At 37.7% G+C, this 22,269-nt stretch overlaps 1 protein-coding gene across 6 annotated transcripts in view; it reads right to left on the bottom strand.

Moving 5' to 3' along the window:
• The window catches only part of CCSER2 (coiled-coil serine rich protein 2), a 170,284-nt gene that overhangs the window by 140,261 nt on the left and 7,754 nt on the right, over positions 1-22,269 (bottom strand). Inside the window, exon 2 of one of the 6 annotated variants that reach the window (XM_074339718.1) lies at positions 16,868-17,057. The exons of the other annotated variants lie outside the window; for them this stretch is intronic. The gene's annotated coding sequence lies outside the window, so the exon portion shown is untranslated. The remainder of the gene's footprint in view (positions 1-16,867; positions 17,058-22,269) is intronic. 6 annotated transcript variants of the gene reach the window in all.

Here is a 22,269-nt window from a genome sequence, read left to right as displayed (position 1 = left end):
GGTAAGGACGATAGGGCCCAAGCTTTCTGAGTAATGAGCAAACCTAAGAAGCTAGCAGTCACACTGCCTTTTAGAATAGTATACAGGCATAACAAATAATCATTTCACAACCACTGGGTGCTTGAAAAATCTCAGCACGCAATAGTTTAGCATTTGGGTCTATTGAGGACCTGCTGGAGCAAAGTTCCTCAATTAAACTAAACAGGCAATGAGACCTGGGTTTTGGGGGCCAAGTGTCAGGGAGAAGAGTGACTGGGTAACATTAATAGTGATGGATAATTACTAGGCTGTAAATTCACTGATAGCACAGACCGGGTTTGATACACCAGTATACATTACCCAACCTCAAGTTTGTTCAGTATATGAGAGACACTTAATAAATATCCCAAAATGAAACATTTTGTTAAGATTTACATGTATGGAAAGTACAGTATCATTCAAAAATAAATTTTAATAGTAATTTTGACATAGTAGAATACAACACAGTAAGAAGGCAAAAAAAAAAAGAGCTAACTATTGGTTACCTGCAACAACACAGATGAATCAAGTCAGATCCCCTAAACAAAGAACAGAGATACTTAAGGGTACATAGGAAGGTAAGACTTCCACTTCCACTAAGGACGTACACAACTGCAATGAATTTCACTACTTCTTAACCTGAAAGAGTAAGATAATCTTCAAAATCCTAACTTTTCTTGAGCCCATCAGACAACTGACATCGTAAGGCAACCAAATAAGACAAATTCCAAAGGGAGCCAAAACCCTCCAAGGAATGACAAGATATTTTAACACTTCCACTCTTGGCAAAGCACAAAGGAAAGAGGTGACCACCATAAGAAGGAGTAATAAGCTAAGATTTTCCTGGATGCTTAAAAGTCAAATGTGGATTAATATGTTAGTTTGGAAGAGCAAGCTATTCTCCATGGGTCTCAGGCTCGTGCTCAGGGGATGCCATGAGACAGCTTCCCTCTCAATAGCACAAGCACGCAGGAGGCCGTAAGAGGCTATGCTGGGGACGAGGACAAAGCCCTGCTCACTTCCCTGCATCCTTCTAGCCCACAGAGCAAAGCCCTAAACTGCTGGGGAGCAGGCAGCAAACCCTCCTTCCTTTCCGTATTTCAAGGTATCAAATAATTGATAATGAAAGGTTTCGCTATAGAAGAATCGTGACTAATACATGCAGGAAAATGATGGAATCACAAAATAAGAAAATCAGATCTATCTGGTCTTGGTTTAGCAAGTAACAAATTGAACTAATACATCCAGGTAACAATCATTAATGGCTGATTGCTAAATTCATTAGGTGAAAAAGACACCTTAACCTGAATCAATCTCAAGGTCCTATTATGAGAAAAGAGGAAATACACAGTACCATGCATGAAATATTTTTGCCAAAACAAACTGACCCTGAATCTATCCATGCCTCTAGATCTAGCAGCTTACAAGAATGATAAAGAACAGAAAAACACGTCAAACAACACAAGGATATAACCAACCAAATCTAGAATGTGTAAATTCTACAAGAGGAAGGATTCAGTTTCTTTCCTCAACAAATAAAACAGGAGGAAATGTTACAAGTTTGAGACACATTAATCAACTGTAATGGGTGGACCTTGTATGGATACTAATTTAATCAAACCCCCGTTAATAAAGAATTGTTTTTGAGACAATTATTTTAAAAAGTATTATAGATAAAATAATATTGATAACTGTGAAAAGCTGAGTTATAACACACTGGGGGATTCACTTTTTCTCTTCTCATTATGTTTAAAAGAGTCCATATATAATTTTTCCTTTAAAAAAGTAAACCCCAAGTAAGGATGCTTCCATAAGAGGAAGAGATACCTAATAAACTACAGCACATCGTACATTACCCTCCTCCACGTAGCATTCATTCCCCCTCTCCCTCCCCCTCTTCTCCCCCTCGCTCTCTTCTCTCCCCCTCTCTCTCCAGCCTACTTCTACTCAGAGAACTCGAAATGCCTGCATCTCTACACTTAACTCCTCCCACAAAGGATAAAGGGCTCTCAAATTATAAGTACCATAAACCATAAATTGCTCTACTCAAGGCTGGAGAGGTTCCAGCAAGAGGAAAACTATCTTGGGAAATGGTAAAGGGTAATGGTTGTCCAGCTGCCCAGATTAGAAACTCAGGCTCACCACATCCTAGGACGATGGCCTAGGGCAAAGTACTTGGTCTCTCATTAAATCTGTTGTTTTTTTCATATATAAATTGTGAATAAATACCAGTACCTAAGCATGGCTTTTATCTTAGGCTGCACTGTTTTCACATTAACAGAGTAATCTGATGAAGCCAATCTTGCCCTGTTGTTTTGATGTTTGCCAAGGGATGTTTTGTGGAAACACTATCAACAAGTAATATAAACAACAGGCATCCTTGACCTTTACCATGCCGAGTGCCACCCTGAACAAAGCTCAGAGATGACGCAAAAGTGGCCGTGTCACACATTACTTTGTGGTTTACACAAGTGACATATTTAATAATTTATTTTTTAAGTACAACAAAATGTTTCCACCAAAATGGACAGGTCACAATGCAATGAATCCAGCCAAATCACGATGTGATGCATCCATCTGCAGTTTCACACCAGCACTGCACAAGCCTCTGTAACACCCCCAGTTCCCTTATATTTAAGCTTTAAGAGCACAGTATTTAATACAAGCCACTATATGAAATTTCAAAGCTCATATTTTAATATTAACTTCAAACATTATTAAACAACAAATGTTTAAACAATAAACCAATCTTGTAAAATTAGGGAAACAAACATTCTGATAACCACTGAGTAGTATTTAAAATTCAGTAATATACATGGTGCTAGACCCATAGTGACACCTAATGTAAGCTTTCTCTAATGATACAGAAAACACTTCAAGTTCACAGGATCGTTCTGAGTTATTATAATGACTCAGTTATTTCACTGAAAAACTGACTAGAGATTTCTAGTTAAAAGGATAATTGGATTGCAGTCCTCCATTCTCACAAAATGTCAGGAAAAGAATGTACGTTCATCTTGTTCTAGATCCACTGGAGTTGCAGGTGCCCATAAAGCAGATAAATCAGGTTCCCTATTAATTCCTAAATTGTATAAAACATTATTAGTACAGTAATGTCTAAATTAACTAATCCTTTGGACTTCATAAATTGTGCACCGTGTTTTCCCAAAAATAAGACCTGGTCTTATATTAATTCTTGCTCCAAAAGACGCATTAGGGCTTATGTTCAGGGGATGTCACCCTGAAAAATCATGCTAAGGCTTATTTTCCGGTTAGGTCTTATTTTCGGGGAAACTTGGTAAATGTCTAACCACTATCCTGTACACCTGAAACTAATATAAAATAATACTGAATGTCAACACTAATTGGAAAAATTTAAAAGGGAGAAAAAGATAAAGAAGAATAAGAGGTTCAAAGTTCCAGGTATAAAACAAGTAAGTCTCGGGCATGTATAGGACGAACAGTATAGGAAATACAGTCAATGATATTGTGATAGCCTGGTACTGTGTCAGAGGGTCCCTGGACTCACGGGGCTCACTTCTTCAGCACAGGGAATATAATCAATAATACTGTAATAGCAGTGCCGGGTGGGTCCTGTTGAATAACTATGGTGTACACCTGAAACTAATATAATATTGCATGTTAGCTATATTTTAATAAAAATCTTTTTTTTTTTTTAAAGTCACCTATGTGCTGAGAGTTAAATGCTCCCATCACTTTGAATCAGTAACAGTGGGAGAAAGTCACAGGCATCCTTTTGAGGAACAAACTTCACAAAGCAAATCAGGATCCCAAGACCATGAGGAGATACACAGATTCCCAGACACAGAAGCTCCTCTACTCATTTTCAACTCATTAGCTTTCGAACATGTGAACAAAGCAAAAGGAACATACGAGGGAAGGTATGAATCCCTTTTTCCTTCAGTAAGTCTCAGTTTGTACGTGCCAGTCAACATGAGCACGTTACCACAAGTGTGATACTCCTTTCCCAAGGTAGGATTTTCTTGAATAAGTCACCTAACTTGAACTGATGCTCAAGCAAAACTGCAAAAAAAGGACTAGGTTGATCTTTGGTCACCATCTGATTTTTCAAGGGCAATTTTGACTTTACAAGATTTTTAACCTATCTGCTAACTAGAACCTAACCTCACACAAGATGTCTTATTTTGTAGTTACAGATATCCTCCGAATCACCGGAGGCAGGGGAAACATAGGTAAGCAACTTAAGAGACAAGTGTGTTCTCTATGACGTCTAGAGGGCTAAACTCCATCTAGTAGGAAAGGGGAAAAACTGGGTTGAAATAAAAAGAAAAGAACCCATAGCTAAAAACATGGACTAAGTCACATTCTCTTCCCCAACAAAGCTATTACTATTATCCATAATACCATTTATTTGTTGCCTAACTATTTACTGAGCACTCATTATGTGCCAGCCACTGCACAAGGTACTAGGGACACAGCTGTGACTAAAACACATGAATCCTGTATTCACAGAGCTAGTGGTCCAGCAAATACCAGACAGTAAACTATGTATAAAAATAAAATTGATATTGTCAAAAGGTTACTACCAGGACATACACTGGGAACCAAGTTCGGGGGGGGGGGGGGGGAGAAGGGGTCAGGGAATTTTCAAGGTTTCTATGGACAGTGGATTATTCCACTACTTACAAAGTCTCATGGTTGATTTGTTGAGGAGTTTTGGGACTCACAGCTCCCACAACAGACCACGCTGTCCCACCAACATGTGTTTGCCCATAGTTCTTCTGCCTGGAACACACAACCCCTCACCCCTCACACATTCTTCACAGTGTCATGCAATCTTTGCAGGATCCAGGCTCACCAGGCTAGGTTATGGGCTGATGCTTCTTGTCAACAAGCCAAGAAGTGTTCCTCAGACTACTCCAGGTTTATGTTCTCTTCACTGGAGGCCAAGTTCTTTAAGAACACAGACTATGTCTTTCACTCATTTTTTTATCTCATTCTGAGGCTAGGACACAGCCTGGCACATAACTGGTGTTTTACAAATGTAAGTTGAAAGCCAGAATGAATGGTGCATGCCTTAACAGTGTCTTGTTGAGAATTCTGTCAGTTTTACCTCAAATCCACAGTATCAACATGTACATATATAAAGCCTGACACAGCTTGACACAAAATAGGCAGTATATTTCAACTAATATCTGAGATCCTATGGAACTGGCTTCTAAACTTCTGTTTATAAGCTCCTGTTTTCCTGGTAAAACAAGTACCAAATTCATGATATTGATTTTTTCCCCACCCTTCCACAAACCACACTGGGTTATTAAACCCAATTAGCAAACCAATCTCTTCCCTGATGGTTTCCTTCTCGCTTAATAATTTATTCTAATTTGGAATCTCAATCTCTACCCATTCCCATGATGCCTAACTCTTCAGTTTTTTGAAGAAGAAACCTCAAATTTTTGGCATGAAACATTATTTAAAAAAAACTTAATTACAAAAGAAATGGGACATGACACAATCAGTCCAGTCTGTCTGTGCTTTTAAATGCTCTTTGTCTGATTTAATTACAAAGTATTTTAGATAATTACTCCACAACTTTTAATAGCAACTAGGACACCCATATTTTAATATTTTTTATAAGTAAAAATACTCAAATTAGTTAACAGCATTTAATCAATTCCCAGAGTACTGACACTGAGAATCTTCTTGATTTGGCAAATATCAAAGAGATTATTAAAGCTAGGTGCAATGTTTCCATCTTTAAATTGATCATGACTTAAGACATGAGGACCGTGGAAAATAAGAATATTCTTATTGTGTTTAAGATCAACACAACTCAAGTTCTTTCTCAGCAGGAAGTCACTGCAAAGCTCCACCTCACTTTACTACACTTTTTTATTAAGCACCTAGGACAAGATCCAAGGTAAGATATAATACCTGCTAGGAGAAGCTCATGATCTGGGAAAGGAAGAAATGTTCTTACTACATTAATGACTTAAGACCGATTAATTTAGTCATCAAACTTTTATTGAAAGCCTATTATGAACCAGGCTCTGTGCTAGAGGTTGTGATACAGACACTCCAATGCAGAAAAAAGACCAAGAAAAGGGCAATGAAATGCTTTAATTGCTATATACATGGGGGCCCAAAAAAGAAAAAGTACCTAACTGGAGAAGGGGATATCATAAATGGCTTCGCAGAGGAGGCAATGCTTGAGCTGGGTCTCAAATGATAGTAAATAATGGAATCAGGAAATTAACCTATTCTTTCAAAGACAAGAAAGAAAAAGGCAATAATTTGAGAGGATATAAAGGTAATCGTGTTTTGTTTTGTTTTGTTTTTCTTACTTTGTGCCCTCTTTTCTGTTTCTAAGATGTAGGAGGAAAGCTAAAAAAGATTAAAAATAAAGAAAATGGTGGGAACAATAGCTGGAGCAAGATCGGACAGGATATGTGATGAAGGTAAGCTTCCAGTGCCGTTATGAGACCTGGAATGCTAGACAAGAATCAGAGCAGAGGTTCCAATTTACAGCTGAGTCCAGAAAAAGGTGCAGCTCGACAGGCACACTGCTCAGGGCTCCAGGCCCAGGAACACAGGACACTGCAGCTAAGTGCCCACACTAACTGCAGGCCCCCCTCACCCACCTCAGCCAGGCTGGTTCAGTCTGCAGGCTGTGGGAACTGTGCTTGCAGCCTAATGGGGCTGGAGAAAGCAGCCACTAGGTCTTCTAAATGCTATGAGCAAACAAAACCAACAAGAGGAATGGGGAATTTGGAAATACAAACAATTTCAAAAATATAAGTGTAATTAAAATGATACACTCAGTAACTTAAATGAAAGATGATTTTTTTAATTTTAATTCTCAGCATCAAGCACAGCGTTTGACACATAACAGACATCAGTGTACACTAATGACTGATGTTCTGGGGCTGGTCCAGGCCGATATCCCAAGAGATGGGGACACCTGTGGCAGGCAGGTCTGCAGTATCTCCCTCCTATGGGACCAGGAGGGTGAAAAGACCTGTCCCTGTTGAAGACAAAAGAGGACAACATAACTGTGAAGGACCTTAACGATGACAGCTAATTTTATCAAGAACAGTGTGTGCACAGCACTGTGCTAAGCAGTTTGTAAGAATTATCATATCTCAACCTCATTACAACACAGGAAAGGTACATTTATTCCCATTTCAAAGATGAAGTAACTGAAGTTTGCAGAGGTTAAGTAACTTGTTCAAGTTCATAGAGATAAAAAAGAACCAAGACTACTGGACCCGAGTCAGTGGCATTCAATACGGTGAGTAGTGACTGTAAGAGTGGCAGCAGCACCGTAGTAGCTCACACATTTATACCTCTTACCCGTGTTAAGCAGTGTTCCAAGGGTTCCATATAGATTAACCTATTTAAGCCTCACAACTACTTTATGAAGTAAATGTAATGTTTATTTCACAGACAGGAAACTAAATATAGGGAGGTTAGTTTTCCCAAGGTCATACAACTAGTAAGTGATGGGGCCAGGACTGAAATTTAACTACCTGTTTCCCCGAAAATAAGACCTACCCGGACAATCAGCTCTAATGCATCTTTTAGAACAAAAATTAATATAAGACCCAGTCTTATTTTATTATAATATAAGACTGGGTCTTATATAATATAATATAAGACCGGGTCTTATTTTACTATAAGACCGAGTCTTATATTAATCTTTGCTCCAAAACACGCATTAGAGCTGATTGTCCGGCTAGGTCTTATTTTCGGGGAAACACCGTATTACCCTAATGGCCTCTCTCCAATTCCTTTTCTTAAGCAAATACTCCGGATACCTGTGTTTTCAGACTGCTGATCATGATATCAATTTATTACTTTAGAACAAGCAAGTTCGTTGTAAACGAAAAGACTAGAAGAGAATGGGCTACCCATTGACTTCCCAGTATCTTCTGTAGTGCTGGACCACACAGCTGAGAGCCTGGGGGTGGCAAACTGCAGGAAAAGACTACGTAATGGATATGTTTAGTCTGTCATGGGTGGAAAAGGAAACAATAAAATTAACAAAAAATATTCAAGAACTATTCATGGAGCACAAATCAGAAAATCTCTTGTAGTGTAAAAATTATATAGAATACTAACAGAAAGTGTTTAAGAATTATTCTAAGTAACTGTAAAGTCAATTTCAATGGGAAAAAAACCCCAAAGAAAAATCTATTTTGTGAAGAAATCAACACTTCAGTGAAATTTTTAGAAGAATGTGAGGAAAAGGGTGCGGGGTTGAGTAAAGAAAACTGAAGAACATGCTCAATTTAACTCTAATAAGAGAAAAAAACGTAGCTGCCAAACACAAGCATACAAAATTGAAAGAAAAAAGTTACCAGAGCCTCCTGAAGAACTAAAAGTAACAATATGAAAATTGCAGTTTTTCTAAATAGAAACAGACTCATAGAGAACAAACTGATGGTTGCTGAGGAGGGGATGGGATGAAAAAAGTGAAGGGGAATAATAGGTACAAACTTGCAGTTATAAAATAAATAAGTCATGCGGATATAATGTACATCACAGGGGATATAGTCAATCATATCGTAATAACTACAATGACATATGGTTACTACACGTACGGTGGTGATCCCATTATAAGGTATACAAATGTAGAATCACTTAACTGTACATCTAAAACGAATACAATATTGTGTAACTACACTTTAATTTTTTTAAATTTCATTTTTCAAGAATATCAGTTAGAAAAAAATTCATGTTTTAACAATGAATTATAATGTAAGTAGGAATTGTATCTTAAAATAACCCCTTATGCAAATAGCAAAAGACAAGAGAATAGAACATGGAATGCAAAATCAGACAACCACTACAAACAAAAAGTCTCTTGTACATTAAGTCAAAGACACTTCTAACCACCTGAAGATATTAGAGGTAGCTAAGCAATCAACAGAGGAAAATGAAAAGCAATACTCTAAGCAGGACGATGACTTAAGAGCACTACAACAACTGGCTGATTCAGGTGACACAGAGAGAAGTTTGGAAAATCAGTTTTGAGGAAGAAATCTTAGTAAAAGGACAGACGCTGACTGGAAGCCAGTCAGCTTCATCATTAAAAGGAAGCTGAGGAATAAATAAGGAAAAAAGTAGCTATAAAATGTCAACTGGAAAATTTTCAGTGAGACAAAACGACAGATGAAGGAAGACTGGTATTTTTGGAAAGAGGAAGCAGGTGAAGTTCAGGTAACCCTAAAATTCTTTACTAAAGAACAAGTAGAAGGAAAGAGATGTTGGATGAGTATACAAACACACGTATGCATTAATTGTTTAAATGAGAAAAACAGCAAGTGAAAACTCTGACTAATGTAACTGAGAAATCAAAATCAAAACTGTCTGAAGGTGAAAAAGAATTACCTTATTTGGAGTGAATTACAAAATAATACTGGAATGGACCTGCATGAGGGAAAATGCCAGCAAAAGAGGACAGACTTTATCTGAATTCTGCAACCCATCCATCCAAAGATTAAAGTAGATTAAAGAATATAAAATGGTGATACTCAGTCCCTTCATGTGGAGGAAGTGATTCCATTTCTGTGTGGTAATGGTCTTACCTGTCAGATCAAAGAAAAAAGGCTCTTTGCATTCGGTGGACTTAAGAGTAAAAAAACTTCACTGTAATGTTTTTTTAAAATCTGAAGCAATACTCTAAAATATAATTATGTTACGTAAACACTGTTGCTTTTTTAAGTGTCTCATGTAAGGAAAACCAATAGAGAACAATTCAGCAGTTTTTATAATGTTCAGTTGAATTTTTAAAATTAATTTTGCAACATTTCACAGAATCATATTTTGGAAATTAGATTTATTGTAGTAATAGCCTAAAACAGTCTTTTCGTACTTAATAATGAGTCAATTTCCTTTCTACACACAGAAATAAGAATAGAACAAAACAGAAAATATCAGAAGGTATCACACATGGGTGTTTCATAACACTTTATAGTTTTAGTTATATGTGTATATTATGTGTGCAGCATGCATAATGTTCTGAACATTATAAAATTAAAATACACAAGGATAAAACTTTTATGTAATGTCTAAGAAATGTTTCCACATAGGCATTCCTTAAAATATAAAAACCCTACCAACAAACTTGCATATACAGAAACATTCTTGCACACTAGCTGCCACTCATCCAGAGAGCTGTTCCCCTCATTCTTCCCTGTTCCCCAGTGCTTCTCCCATAGCCAGCTGAGCTGAGTAGACACTGATACCAGTTGGACAGTGCAAAGAACGGTATGTCTTGGGCCCCCGTTCACACACTTCCTTTCCCTCAACCCACCTTCAAGATTTAGCCTCCTTAGCCTTAAAAGGGGTGTGTGCATACTAGTCACCATTTTGTCTGTTTCATTCTCCTGCGTAATCCCATCCCAATCTCTTATTCTAACACTGTCCATAGAACTTTCTGTGATAATGGAAATGTTCTCTACCCGCCCTGTCCAAAACAGTAGCCACTAGCCATATACATAGTTATTAAGCACGAGGGTGACTAAGGAACTGAATTTTCATTTTTATTTAATTTTAACTCATTTAAGTTTAAATAGTTACATGTGGCTAGTGGCTATCATAATGGACAGCACAATCTTATACACAAACAAAAAAACAAAGTATTTATCCTTCTCTCATCTTTTCAAATCTTGCCCAGATATTTCAAAGGAAAAAATAGCCTCTTGTTTACATTCCATTTATGAATTTAAAAAATGTGCCTGAGGAAGACAGATAAACCTTGAAAAATAGATAAACCAGATAAAAACAGTTTCTTATAAATTTTTTAAAATAAAATTAGATGTAATAAACAAAATTGCTATTAACCGCTATATCCTTGAAAAATGCCACTCTGTCATATAGTGTATTTTAGTAAACCAGAATCTTAGAACTGGGATACCACAGATCACATATAAAATTAAGGTCAAAGAAGTAAAGGGAATTACTATTCAGTTTGTTGGCCACAAAGCCAGCTTTTCTGACACAGGATGTGCCCAGAAATTCTTTCAGAATTCACTCAACAACCACTTCCAGCAAATTACTAGATACAAAGAACAGTTTAAGACAGAACCCCAACTCTCAAGCAACTCATGCTTTCTAAATATACACCTGTCTCAACGTTCATCTAATAAAATGTGATTTTCTTCACATATCAATTAAAAGAATAATTTCAATCAATTTTATTTTCTGGATTTAACTACTAATATCCAACGACGTTATATTTTTATTATTTTTGGTTGACAAATATAAAATAAAACTTTTATGAGAAAAAAGCTTTCCAAGTAGTAAATAAACATCTTTAAGTTTGGACATTACTAACATTCAATTCTAACGACTTATTCTGTAAAAACAAAGTATGAATTTATTTTTAAGTTTGCTTTTAAGTATGCTAGCTATAGCAATTAAGTAAGCCATTTCTCAGAAATAACACTCTAAACTTTAGTTATAATTAACACTTCATTACTAGCTTTAATTGAAAATAATATTATTTTCAATTAAAGGTATTTCAGGACAGTAGGAATTAGTACTGGTATAGAATAGTCAAATAATATACTAGCAGTCTGAGGTTTTGGTACCTTCCAGGAATAATGTAGACAGCAAAGACGCCCTGAACTATCTCAGGTCTCTAAGCCAATATGATATGTCACTGCGGAAAAATTGAAATGTTTTTAAATCCCAAGGAAACAAATTTTGTGCCTCAGTTTCACTTTAGCAATTTTAGTTGATAAGTTCAAATGGGTTAACAGTGTGGTAAGGCCACAGAACAAGCAATCTTAGATTATTACACTGAAAGAAATACAGTATCTAAATCAGAAGAGTTAATGCAGCCTGATGAAGTCTCACTTACCTCTAGTTGGAATGACATTAACAATTCTGAACATAAATACTCTTTTGCTTAAAAACTTCCTATAATTTCACCACCCTGACACAACTGTTCTCATTACTTCAAGTACCGTTGTAAAAATCACATCTACATACCAGTCTACTATAATAACTACCTAGATACAAATGAATGTTTTACTTTAAAAATGTCATTATTTTATAATAATTTCCCACATTTTTTTCATATTATTTTAATAACTACTGTGTATTACACTAAACGAATGTTATAAATCATTTAAGCATGAATCACTGGACCAATTCTCAGTATCTTTATCCTCTAATATGCCATTTTTAGAGTTACCTGACAAAATGGATATATATAAAATGCGTGAAGAACTACGTCACATGATGAAAAGTAAAGCATTTACAAAACCGAGAGAATATATGATTGTTGCTGTCAAATAGTTTAAGGTATCAAAGAGGGGCAGAACTAGGATCAATGGACAGAAAAAAACAGAAAGGCAGTTGTCAACCCAAAATAAGAAAAACCTTTCAAACTATCAGAATTGGTAAACAAGGTAATGGGGCCACCACATAAAACACTGAGCTGTCCATGTCTGAAAGCATTCAAAACCAAGCTGGGTAATCACCTGTCAGAGACAGTACAGATTCTACAGTGGGTGGTCATTAGGATTAGATAACTTCTCAGGTTTCCTTTCATTCCTGTATTCAAATATTTATTAATCATCTGCTATGATCCTAGCAATATGTTAGGTGCTAGGTATACAAAAGCTGACAAAACAGACATGGCTTCTATGGTTTTTGTAATTATAGTTGCGTGTAAGAGACCAAAAAAAAAAAAAAATCCATAAATAAGCAAATAATCATAAGTCCTATGAAGAAAACCAATGAAATGCTATAGGAGAAAATGGCAGACTGGGCACCTCAGAGGGGGAATATTTAAATTGTGACCTAAAAGAAGAGGAACTAGCTATGCAATGAGGACACTAGAGCAATGAAAAGCCACTGGAGGCTTTAAGCAGGAGAGTGACATGATCTGATTTAGATTCCTAAGATTATTCTCACTGTTACATGGAGAATGAACTGGAAGAGAGAAAACACGGAGGCAGGGAAATCAGTTAAGAAGCTAAACAGAAAGGAGCCCTACCCAGGATAAGCAATGATGGACTAAGCAGGTCAAAGTAGATGGATAGAAAGGAACAGAAGAGTTCAACATTCATGGCAGAGATAGGAGCACTAGCACTTGGCAATAAACGCAAGGGATGAGGGAAAAGAAAAAAACAGAACTCAAGAATGACTCTCAGGTTTCTGGCCTGAAACACTGATTGAATGGTGATGCCATTTTCTTGATGGAAAGATCTGGGAGACAGACAGGTAAGGAATACAAGGAGACTCCAACTTTAAGTCTCCATGATTTCTTTAGATCATTAATACAAAATTTCTACCAAAATCTCTCATGACTGACTCTCTTCTCTTTAAAAGGTAGTCTGTGGAATGAGGAAAATGCTTTAAAGGAAGAAACTTGGTCAATTGAAAAAAAAAAAGAAATACAAATGGTAGATTAAATTATTGTATCAATGTTAAATTCAGTCAAGTTGATAACTGTACAGTAGTCACATTTTGTAAAATCCTTATTCTTAGGAAATACATATGGAAGTATATATTTAAGGATAAAGGATCATGGTGTATGCAACTTACTCTCATATGCTTGGCTGTGCGTGTGTGTGTGTAAAAGAGAGACACCGCGTGTAGAGACGTGTATATGCATATACATGTATGTATACAAAAGAGCAAATGATAACCAAATGGCATAAAATATTAACAATAGGTGAATCTGAATAAAGACTATTCGGATAGTCTTTGTACTATTATTATTCTTGTAACTTTTCTTGAGTATGAAATTATTTCCAAATTAAAAACAAAATTTTAAACAGTCAGTCTTAGACTTCTCTCACTCATGCTAAATACGAGTAATTTGAATTCTTTTCAACCTATCTCATATGTATTTGCCACCAACTAGCCATCTTGTTTTCAATTCCCTAGAGTTGTGTCCCATCAGGGAGACAAGCAGCACACACAAGAGCTCCATAAAGAGATGGCATGGGGCCGGCCCGGTGGCTCAGGCGGTTAGAGCTCCATGCTCCTAACTCTGAAGGCTGCCGGTTCAATTCCCACATGGGCCAGTGGGCTCTCAACCACAAGGTTGCCAGTTTGATTCCTCAAGTCCCGCAAGGGATGGTGGGCTCCGGCCCCTGCAACTAAGATTGAACACAGCACCTTGAGCTGAGCTGCCACTGAGCTCCCGGATGGCTCAGTGGGTTGGAGCGTGTCCTCTCAACCACAAGGTTGCCAGTTTGATTCCTCGAGTCCCACAAGGGATGGTGGGCTGTGCCCCCTGCAACTAGAAACGGCAACTGGACCTGGAGCTGAGCTATGCCCTCCACAACTAAGACTGAAAGGACAACAACTTGACTTGGAAAAAAGTCCTGGAAGTACACACTGTTCCCCAATAAAGTCCTGTTCCCCTTCCCCAATAATAAAAAAAAAAAAAGGAGATGGCATGACAAGAGGGGAGGACTGTGGCAAGAGGGGAGGACTGTGACAAGAGGGGAGGACTGTGACAAGAAGGGGGGACTGTGACAAGAGGGGAGGACTGTGACAAGAGGGGAGGACTGTGACAGGAAGTGAGGACTTGTGACAACAGGCCTCTTGGAATTTGCAACATCACATGAAGTACAATGTCTGTATCTCTGCTCCCTGGAATGTACTATGTCCTATGTCCTGATCTATAGCAGGCTGCCAGATGACAGCTCTTTGGTTTGGTATTTTCTTTTCTAATGCAATATTTTACAATAAATCTTACTGTAGAATTAGCAAGCTCTTGTGACATCTGCCTGAATTAAGAACAGCTCCTATGTGCTCCCACAACTGGGAGCTCCTGGAGAACAAGGACCACCACCTATTTGGGGTTCTGAAATTCCTAAAAACTATCATAATATGTAGAAAAGATAGAAAAAGCTATTGGGTAAAGAACAAAAAGTTAGTGAAAAATCTAAGTATGCTATGACTGCAGTTCTACTAAAACTTTTTTTGTTTTAGTTTTTGATTTTACTTTTTGTTTTTTACCTTGAACAAAGCAGTACAAGCTCTTACTCTAATTCTACAGCAAAGAAGACATAATATCTAGGGGCTGCTGATAAAGTGAAAATGCCAATGACGTGCAAAATTCCAAAACTGTGTTTACCTCAATAATACAAGTAATTTTAATTTTATAAAATATAATTGACAAAAAGTAAAAAGGAATCTTAGGCTGAGGCCTGAGTACCAACCACATCTTAAAATCAAAGTGCATTTATATTTAACCTATACTAGCAACTGGTCAATACAATGCAAGAACACTTCACTGATAAGAAAATACACATTGTACTACCGTGTTTCCCCGAAAATAAGACCTAACCAGACAATCAGCTCTACTGCGTCTTTTGGAGCAAAAATTAATATAAGACCTGGTCTTATTTTACTACAAGACCAGGTATAATATAATATAATATAATATAATATAATATAATATAATATAATATAATACCTGGTCTTATATTAATTTTTGCTCCAAAAGACACATTAGAGCTGATTGTCTGGCTAGGTCTTATTTGGGGGGAAAACACAGTATTCTAAACAGAACTTTGTTCTCTATTTTCAAAGAATCTTTAAGCAAAATTATGTAAGGTAAGAATATTCAACTTAGTAAACCAATTAAAAACTAATGACTTTACTGTGAGAGGCAGTTTTTCCAGTGTTACAATTAAATTTGTCAAAGAGAATATAAATAAAGTACTCCAAAAACAAAACTATAAAGTAGAAATGCATCTTTGCCCAAAATGATCATATGGTAATACTATCAAGTGTTAAAATACCAAATGCTTAAAGGATACTTCTGAGCTTGTCAAATTAAAATTCAGGCGCGTCCCTAGTAGGACCTGATCCTCTTTCAGCACTTAGAAAGGGCGGAAGCCAGGGATTCTAATCCAAATATGATGCAACACTGTCAGTTTATCCCTCCTGCCCTTAGCAACTAGCCCTTCTTCTGCTTCACGCCTGGTACTGCTACAAGGCAACTTGGGGTTATGACTGCGTCTCTCCTGCACTCACAAGAGCTTCCTGATACTTGGCACCGTCTCTAGTGCTGCATCAAGTTAGTGCTGCTGGCCACATCCGGGGAATGGCAGGCAGCCCCGCTCAGCCATTAGATGCCTGGCAATAACGAGCACGTGCCTCTCACCACTCTCTTCAGCCCTCTCCTATTAGGAGTAGGAGACTGTTTCCTACTTATCTGAGTGCTGTCTACATCCTTGCTGTCTATTCTCCAACTTCCCTTCAGATCTCCCCAACTCCTAGAATACAATGCACATGTTGATTTGTAGTCATTCTCAAATCCATCCTGTCTTCTCCAACACTTTCTTAATCTAGAATCTTACCATCTCCAGCCAGTATTCCAGCAAAAGTGTTCTTAATTCCCTACCTTCAGCTTCTTCCCCTTCAATCCACCCTTTATACCTTTCCCAGAGCTAATATTCAAAATTGTAAATCTGGCTCTTTAACTTAAAATCCTTCAGTGGCTCTCCAAAGGACAAATGGCACAAAACAGCACTAACAACAGCAGCTAACATCTACTGAGCACCTGTGTGCCAGGTACTACGTTACCTCATTGAAATCTTACCATGCTCCTACAATGTAGCTATTGTTATTATTCTTCTTTTACAGATATTAAAACGGAGAAATCACAATCAGTTCATACACACACAGACAGTAAGCGAGTGCAGCTAAGAGTGCAGCACAAAGGCCTTCAAACTCTGGCTCTGCAGATGCGCTCTCCCACCACTACCCAACAACCCTGCCTTCCAATCACACCAAACCACCCAAGGTACGTGACTACGCTATGACCTTTCAGGACTCCTTACCGGACGACACACTACTCCCTGCACTCAAAATGGCACTCACCCACCTTGGTCCACCTTGGGAACTCTCTCTGAAGCCTTTTTCCTTTCTTTCTCGCCTCTTCCACAGAGGAGCTTGTAGGCAGAACAATAGAAGCCAAAATGATACATCCCACTCTCAACTCCAAAATATGGAATCTCCCAACAGACCTTCCAAGATAACTTCCAAGTGAGAATCTGGTGCCAGCCTCATAAACCCTAAATTCATCAAAAAGTAAATAAAGATCAACAATATAGCAACAGAAAAAGTTAATATAAATACTCTTAATACTTTGGAAAATATTCACAATAAATAAAATTCATTTATTGTGAAATACATGTTAAATAATTTAGAATATAAGGGACTCAAGTTTTAAACTACTTTCTTCTGCAGATTTAGACTTGAAAATATTACAAGCAAGACAAATTGCATCTAAAAGCTACTGTTTGCAAACCAAGAAAACATTCAAGAAACTGAGAGCACTTTTGTGACTATACCTAGAATCAGAAAACAATGATTCCACACTAAAGGACTTGTGCTTATGAAACATATTAGATGATGCAGAGGTACAATGATTATGTTACCACAATGTAGCAACAGCACATTAGGCCAGCATCTTCTAGGAACATGAAATAATGGTATGAGGAGTCTCTCCTGGGCATTAACTGACAGGTAAACAACATCTCTTCAAAGCACTGCTCAAATACATTAGCTTGCAGTTCCCCACACTAAAGCGCTCATCTTTGTCTATTCAGCCTCAAGATCTTCCTGCAGGTAACTGCTCTCAACTGGCATTTGGACAGAAACACCAAGTGGCACTTTCAAACTTTGAATCCCTTTCCTAGCTCATTAAGAAAATGTCCTCTAAGATCATTTCTGGCACTTATCACAAGCAGACTTCTGCTTCCATATATCTTTTCTTGATTTTCCCCTCTAATCCTTATAAATCATATTCTTAATCATTAGGTAATTTTTGGGTAAAAAATATAAATCATTTCCTAACAACGTTATTTAATAAAAATATTTAGGAAATTGACCTTTAATAGATACACAAGGATTAGTCTATGGTTCAAGCACTATTCCAGGGTGATGGACCCAAAACTATTTTGCCTTTGGCATTCCTACAGAATACAACCAACATGCATTTCCCAAAGAACACCCAGGAACAGGCAAAAGACTTTAAAAGGGCTTTTTACAATAGTCTGCTCAGAATACTGGAGACTGGCTGAGGGGAACAGTAAAGGGAATGGAAAGGAAACAGCTCCATCATCAGGACTCCACAGCTAATGGAAAATGAGGGACAGGAAAACAGAAGTCAAGATGATTTGCGGTTTATAATTTGGGTAACTGAGTGACCGGCAGCATCATTAATCAAGATAGGAAAACGAGGTGAATACATGGGTCTGGAGAAGACCATGCACTTAATTTTTGATGTTCTAAGTTTCAGGTTTTCTACTAGACTATCAGATGGGCGTGCTAAGTAGCAAAACTAAGGTCTGGAGTGCTCAAGAGAAAAATGGGCTGAGGAAATGAACACCCAGGAAGGAGATAATGAAAAACAACATGTGTTCAAAAAAGCATGGCAGAATGAAGAAAAAAGAGGGCAGCCTGAAACCTCAGGAAACATGAACATTAAGGAACTAGAGTCAGTAAAGACAGCTGAGAAAGAATAAGTAAGGAAGAGAAACAGGAAAGAGTGATGCCAAGAAGACAAAGGAAGAGAGGGTGGTAAGAACATGGACGTGATCATATAAAAGATTCCGAATGGATTTACCAATCAGCAACTATGTCCAAAGATAGATTCAATTTCGGTAAGTACAGGAAGCAAGGAAAAAAAATCAAAACACTGTTGGGAGAGGGAACGGCTCAAACAAACAAGGCAAAAAAGAAAAAAGGTGAAAGTATGTTTAGAACAGGAAAAGTGTGAAGTGTGTTTAGAACAGAATGTAGAAGAGTTTTGCTGGAATGGAAAGTTCACAAAGCAGAAGACAAGAAAGGAGGTCTAGGCCAAAGGCTACCCATTTAAGGTTTTATTCTGTTTTGGACTTTATTCTGTGAGCAGGAAGAACAAAGACAGATAGCTCTTTTTCTTTTTAAGAGAACTACTCTGGTGACAGTGTGGATGATGAACTGGAATGACAAGAGAGTTGACAGGGCAAGCTATTAAGCAGTCCTAAAATTATCTAAACACAGTAACAAGGGCCTAAAAGAGGTTGGCAATAGCCAAAGTAAGAATTAAGGGAGACATGAAAGAGAGGGTGCCCTAGCTATTCCACTATTACTATATTATTATACTCACCACTGTATCATAATAATTTTGGGACCCTCTCTCATTCAGCCTTTCATCACTACTGCTAACAAATTAAGAACATGGGAAGTAGCCAAAAAGTTGTTTGTTGAATTATAATAGAACTCAATAATGATAAGATATAGAAGTGAGACAAAGATATTGCAGAGAAACCTAAGTAACTTACAAGAGTGATATAGAAAACACTACTGGAGAAGTGATGATTAAGTTTAGGGAATGAGTTTAAGACAGAGAGTATCTAAGGCCAACATCCAAATAGAAATACAAAAGAGAAAAAAAAATGAAACCACAGAGAAAGAAAAATTCAGATATTTGGACATTTGAGAAATCATCAACAGATCTCATTATTTGCTGATAAAAACAAATATTTAATAAAATATTAATTTCCTAAGATACTTTGGGGTATGACTATCTTTAAGCATGCTATCTGAATTGCTCATTTGTGTATTTTGTACAAATTAAATTGATGTAAAAGCCCAACCAAATGGGTCAATCAAAACTAAGTCAATCTTGAGTAATTATTTGCTTGACTCAATTATTCACTCAACAAAAATTTACTCAGTGACTATAACTTTGTGTTGGGGCAAGGGGGACTACATATGAAAGCAAACAGAGTAAAATACAAAATACACAATGAAATAACTGCAACATGTTATAGGAACACAGGTAACGGGGGACAGAGAATATAATGAAGGATAGGTAGAGGAATCACAATAAAAATATGCCTAAAAGCTTACCTGGAAAAGGAGACATCTATACTGAGCTTTTAAAAAGATGAAGTGATTTAACAAGATAGCTAAGAAGTTGAATGGTATTCTGGAAAAGGGGAACAGTATGTGCAAAACACAGATGTCAAGGAGTTTCTCATCTTCATGGAACCATGACAGAAGGTGAGGGCCACGGCGCATGGAGGACTTTCTGCACACTGATAATTTGACCATTATCTTGTGGTCCTGTGGTCAGAAACATCAGATGTACATTAGAACCTCCTAGGGAGCATTCCAGAGCCCCTAAAGCAGAGGGCAAGTGCATGTAGGAGGTGGGCCAGAAGCAAAAAAGAGGGTGAACTAACTTGCGTAGACAACAAGGAGCCACAGAAGGTTTTTAAGCAATAACAGGACCTGATCATATCTGTGTTTCAGAAATCTAAAGTCAGGAGCCCGGAGGAGGGGCCAAGGGAAGAAAATCTGGAGGAAGACCAACGAAGAAGATTAAGAATCGACTTCAATGGTGCTCCAGCTCTAAATATTGATAACTACTTACTCAAACATAAATACACCACTAAAAGAGGCACATAAAGTGCTGTAACTGTAATATGGGCTTTCAGCGTAAGTTTCTGAACTCGTCTCAAATATCAACTCAATAATCAGAAGCAATTACAGTAAAAGTGTGGTCAGGTACATTAGAAAAAAAGGAAAAAGAGTGGCCATCAAATTTTCTCCTTAATAGTACTTCATTTATACTTTAATTTAAAAGCATTTTTAATTTTATTTTTTTTAAAAGTACTTACTTATAGTAAAGCTATCAGATCAGACAGAGATTAGCAAAGAAAAATTTATAAGCTACCACAAGGCAAGCATGTGCAAAACTGCTGAGAATAATAAACAGGTAAAAGTTACCAGAGAAAAACAGGTTGGGGGAAAAAAAAAAAAAAGATCATTTAACTCATTTCCTAATAACTCATTAAAAAAAGTGTTAACCACATAGAAAAACTACAGTTTTGAATTGATGAAAATGCACCAAACTGGGGGGAGTGGATATTTTTTTAACACCTCTCCCCTCTAGCCACTGTCTTCATTTGAAAGAAATAGGTTAATACACAAGACATAGGTATGATACTGACAAACCTAGGGTACACAGATTAGGATAACATTAATTTCATTCAGTTTTCAAAGAAATGGTTACTGTAATTTTTTTTCTCTGTGGGATCATTCCATCAGCTATAAATACTTTCTATTTATAGAAATATAGTAAAAAAGCATCCATCTTAAAAATAAATACAAATTCCTTGACTCCACATCCCCTCCAGCTATCACCCTGTTTTTCTCAACTTCAATTTGTAGCAAAGTCCTTGAGTCCCTGAGAGAACTCGCTCTCCAACTCCTCTCCTCCAGCTCTCTCTCACTCCCACCCAATCACGTTTCATCTCCACCACGTGTTAAGATTAGCAATGGTTTTCATATCGCTAAACCCACGTCATATCTTAGTCCTTCACCTAACAGCATCTGACACCGCTGTTCATTCACTCCTTCCTTCTTCAAACCTTTCACTTGGCTTCAGGGGTACCATTCACTCCTAATTCTCCTCCTCCTTCATTGGGATGCTTCCTAGTCTCCTTTGCTAGCTCTAGCTCTAACTTCTCTCTCTCTCCCCCTCTCTCCCTCTCTCTCTCTCTCTCTAAACATTACAGAATCCCAAGGCAAAGTCTCTGGTCTTCTCCAGGCACACTCACCCCCTGGATTATCTTAATCAGTTCTCATCTCTCTATGCCAATACTGGAAATGTATATCTCCAGCCCAGACCTCTGCCCTGAACTGCAGACTCATGTATACCCAGCTGTCTAGACAGTATCTCTACTTGGATTGTTAATTTAACGTGTCCCAAACTGAACTCATTACTTCCTCCTAAAAACCTGCTTATCCTGCAGCTTCCCCATCTCAGTAAATGGCACCTCCATTCTTCCAGTTGTTCAGGCCAAAACCCACAGCTTCAGGCCAAAACCCACCATCAAATTCTGCTGGCTCTGCCTTCAAAATGTATACAGAATGTGAGTACTTCTCCTAAACCCTGCCTAAAATCACCATCATCTCCCACCCAGGATTATTGCTGGAGCCTGCTGAAGGATCGCATTATGTCCTGCCTCCGACATTCTCTAAATAGCAGTTGAGAGGTCTATTTAAAACAACCCAAAACCCTTAAATGGCTTCCCACTTGCAGGGTAGAAGCCAAAGTCCTACTGGCCTACAAAACCACATATGACCTATCAGGCATCCTTCTCCCATCCCCCTCCACTCATCTTCCACCCGTCATTCCCCTCAATGCCTCCACGGAGCTGCCTGCCACTCCTCAAACACAACAGGCAGGCTGCAGCCACAAGACATGTGCACGCTACTTCCATCTTC

This window comes from Rhinolophus sinicus, linkage group LG07, assembly GCF_036562045.2.
Source record: "Rhinolophus sinicus isolate RSC01 linkage group LG07, ASM3656204v1, whole genome shotgun sequence".
Classification (NCBI taxonomy): Eukaryota; Metazoa; Chordata; class Mammalia; order Chiroptera; family Rhinolophidae; genus Rhinolophus; species Rhinolophus sinicus.
The sequence above is the reverse complement of the archived record's forward strand: the minus strand, read 5'-3'. Positions and strand labels throughout refer to the sequence as shown.